The sequence below is a fragment of the Dendroctonus ponderosae genome, unplaced genomic scaffold, assembly GCF_020466585.1.
Source record: "Dendroctonus ponderosae isolate FM_Combo_2020 unplaced genomic scaffold, Dpon_F_20191213v2 Dpon_F_20191213_12, whole genome shotgun sequence".
Taxonomy (NCBI): Eukaryota; Metazoa; Arthropoda; class Insecta; order Coleoptera; family Curculionidae; genus Dendroctonus; species Dendroctonus ponderosae.
Genome location: NW_026017316.1, coordinates 1,684,129 through 1,688,344, shown reverse-complemented (window position 1 = coordinate 1,688,344; position 4,216 = coordinate 1,684,129). Strand labels below are relative to the sequence as shown.

The following is a 4,216-nucleotide window of genomic DNA, read 5'->3' as shown; positions in this document are numbered from 1 at the left end:
AAATGAAGATCCAAACATTTGAAGAAATTAAAGACATTTCTTCAAAATCGCCCATAGAAACCTGGAAATTTATAAAGTTATTGCCAAGTTCTTCAATTTTGTTTTTGAAATGAAGATCCAAACATTTGAAGAAATTGAAGAAGTTTCTTCAAAATTGACCATAGAAACCTGAAAAGACATAAAGTTATTGCCAACTTCTTCAATTTGATTTCCGAAATGAAGATCCAAACGTTTAAAGGATTCCGACATCTTATTCTATGAAAATGAAGAATTTCAAGAGTGAAGAAGCGACCTTTTTCAAAATGAAACCATGAAAACCACGGAGTTTTTGACCGGAAATTCGATGGCGAAATTCGTTTTGCTCTTCAATTGAGTAAATTGATGGTGAAGAAACTATTTTCTTCTAAAATCTTCACACTAACCCATCAAGAATTATTGAATTGCTGTTCTTTCAGTCCACAAAAACGCTGCCGCGTTTGTTAGAAAAACTTCGGGCAAAAACGAGTATTTGAAGATTGAAGAAATTGAATTCTTCACAATCTTCTCTGTCAATTACACCTTTTCCCGCAATGTTCGGCGTGCAAAAATCGGCATTAGGCTACAAAAAATAGCCGAGCGACATCGGCAAAGGCCAGAAGAAACTGAAAATTGAAAAAATTGAAGATCAATAGTTCTTCAACATTCTTCAAAGTCGCCCAAAGACCTGAATATTTTCGAGCTAAACCAGCAAATAGACAGCCAGTGACTTTCACATGGTTGTGAAGAAGACCTTCGAAATTGAAGACAATGAATGCATTTCTTCGAAAATCTTCACTGGCCAACACAAGGAGGGAAACCAGTTTGAACAGCTTTTAAACACCGAAAACCCGAGTAAAACGAGTTCCTAATTTGGGGCCTGCTAGCAGAAAAGTGAAGAAATTTGAAGAACGAGAGTGGCTCTTTGAAACCGTTCTTTTCTAGAAGAGATTTCTTGATTAGTGAAAATTGGCAACCCTTCACTAATCTTCATTTTTGACGCCTTATTGTCACCGGTCACTTTGACAACATGCGTCAGCTGTCACTAGTCACTTGGAAAATAAACGTCAGCAGTCACTTGTCAAGACTGTCACTTGTCAAAGATGGAGGGCATTTCTCTGTCGCCTCCCCCCATTGGCGCGCCACTGGACGCGAATTCTCCCCCGTCTAGTGGGCTGGGGAGATTGTTTTCAGCCTTCGCGATCCGGGTCGTTGACATTTCTCATTCCTTGCGCCCGCATTACGTCAGGCAAATGCAATTTATTGATGTTTCGCGTCGAATGCGATCGGAAAATGGCGAAAACCATCTTTGTAAACAAACCACGCCCCCAAACCTGTCTCTCTCTCGCTCTGTTACACCCNCAATATGATCGTCTGGCGCTTTGTGTGCAACTATCACGCGTCAGCTGTCATTGTTGTGTCAACTAATAGTTGTTTGTTTGTTTCAGGTATGTGGCAACAGCGCAATTGGTTGGTGAGTCTGTCGACTTATTATTATTGGGTTGATTATCTAAAGAGGGCCGCCCTCGACCGAACAAAACGGTTCGGCAGTGAGAAGCGACAAAAATAAAACGGAAATGAGGTCAGAATCATTTAGTGTGCGTTAGTTTTATGTTYATAACCTCATTTGCATTGTTAATGRCGGCCGATAAGGCGAGTGGATGTTGCGGTGCCACTCAAAGGCAATTTTAAAAAATGCCCGCAGTCCGAACTAAGTGGGGCAGAAACCGGAAAATTYACCCACTTGGCAACGACGCTTCGCTCTCCATTGGCCCAAAGTTTCACTCAGGTCGGCCCAAAAATGAGGTTAGGAGGGACTTTTGAACCGGAAATGGCCACCAGAATGGACATTTTCAATTTTTTTCGCCCCACTCTCGCTTTCCCATTCACCCTAACCTCAAAAATACCTTCAGTCATCAGTGTGACAATCGACAGGCAATCGCCATGACAACGGCCGCAACAGCCGACATACCGGGTGTGATCGAGAAAAAGTGAAAATGACCTACTCCAGTTAAGGCGGGTTCGTTTACATAAGGCAACCAGAAGCGAGCGAATGTATATCCGCATTAATCGAATATCGTGTTCGGCCAGTCTTGAATGTGTCGATTACGCAAAGAAAATCGAAAGAAACCGCAACGAAACCGACGATTAATTGGGCCGAGGATTCGCCTGAAAAACGTCGCATCGGCCCACTTTGTCCCGAGTAAACGTGGCCAGGAGCAGTCGCGTGCCACAGAAAACTAGAGCTGAGTGGGGGACGCTTTATCGATATGGATCGACAATTGTTGAAGGCAGAGCTTTAGACAGAGAGCACGCCAATATTTGCGTCTTTCTATCGCTTTGCCAGTAGACACCGAAGTCGATAACTTATCGACACTGCAGTATCTCGCCCAGCGCTAGTGCGGATTCTCAAAATCTTCGCCTTGAATAGTCTGTTATTCACGGTTTTATCATCTCAAGCCGAAATCTCCAGCAAAAAAAAATCCAAAAATCCCCGAAACTTCCCCAAATCCTTCACTAAGTCCAATTTAATTAGCTGATAATTTTCCCAAAATTATTGACTGCAGTTCACGCTTGCAATCGACGAATTAGCAATTTGACCACGAGTGCAACAAAGAGGCAAAGCCCCAACCGCATGCAGTCGACAGAGTGGGAGCACAACTGCAGCATCGTGCGTCTCCTTCCAACACGCGCGTTTGGCGCCCTCTGGCACATAAACAATCAAAATGGCACCCTGTACGGGGCCCGACCACTAATAATGCGCTGTTTAATGCAAACTAATTACATTCAATAGATAATTTGCAGGCGCGTTTATTGGCCATAAACCACACGATAATCACCATAATAAATTCGATGATTTGGCCAATATTGCCACCATAAAAGACGCAGTAAAAACACCGCAAGCATCTCCACTTAGTCGTGCGTGCTGCCCCGATTGCTTGTGACGTTTGACAATTGACACTGTCGTGTGACAGTTGACATAGTCAAAAACAAAATGGCGGCAGTTCAAATGCTAGATTGGAACGTCATTGGCAAGCGATAATAAATCTGCCTGCAATATATGATTATTTACGGTTTCTACTGGTTTATTTATCGATGACTGCGTTCATGATTTATCTACATGAATTACACATCTACATAATGTACTATTGTGATTTATTGGCAATGTTTCGATTAAATTACATGACGGGCACTCGAAGCTTTTTACATTACGACGGACGGAAATATAATTAATATAAGATCCTATTTATATGCTGGTTCGTTGTGTGCTTATCGAAATTACTTAGCATTTAGCCGAAGCTTTTCGAACATGATTTTCGATCGTTATCGCGTACACGTTGCAGTTTGTTTCATTTTTTTCGCGGTCCGTTGTTTGGTTTGAGAGTTGCATTTTGAGCGGTCCCGGTACATTAGGGCGTGGTTGGTGGGGTATGTGGGCGTTTTGAAAAATTCGCCCTGCTTGACTCGGTTGGGGTGGGGGGTTGCAATTGGGACACCCTGTAGAGGGAGGTCGGCGCTCTGATTGGACGGTTTGGACAGTTGGTCAGCTGCAGTGGGGTTGCAGGAATTGGCTGTTGAAGGAAGGACTACAAGTGTCTTTTGCTGTTAAACAGGCCGATATGGAAAAATTCGCCGTAATTCGCCTGAAAGGGCGAGTCCAGTGAAAATTGCAGGATTTATGGAGCGAAGTCTGCTCTTTCCAACGCCGTTGGAGCCACTTTCTTGCCTCTTTTGGTTCAAGAGTAATTAATTCGCAAAAAAAGCCCTACAAGTGTATTTTGCTCTTTGCAAACGGTTTGGCAAAAATTTGCCATAATTCGCCTGAAAGGGCGAGTGCAGTGGAAATTGCACGACGTATGCAGCAGGATCTGCTCTTTTCGATACCGTTTTCGCCACTTTCTTGCCTTCTTTGGTTGAAGAGTAATTAATTTGTAGCAAAAAGCCTACAAGTGTATTTTGTTCTTTGCAACCGGTTTTGCAAAAATTGCCATTATTCGCCTGAAAGGGCGAGTGCAGTAAAAATAACCAAGATTATGTAGGGAACCCTCTGGGTTCCAATGCTGTTTTAGGCAATTTTCTAGCTCTTATAGTTTGGTAGTAGTTAGTTGTTGAAAAAAAGGACTACAAGTGTATTTTGATGTTTGCAACCAACTATTCAAAAAATTGCCATAATTCGCCTCAAACGGCTACAGCAGGGAAA

General features: G+C 42.8%; 1 protein-coding gene across 1 annotated transcript in view; it reads left to right on the top strand.

Moving 5' to 3' along the window:
• The window catches only part of LOC109544128 (TOX high mobility group box family member 3), a gene marked incomplete at its 3' end in the record, with an annotated part of 49,248 nt that overhangs the window by 7,256 nt on the left and 37,776 nt on the right, over positions 1-4,216 (top strand).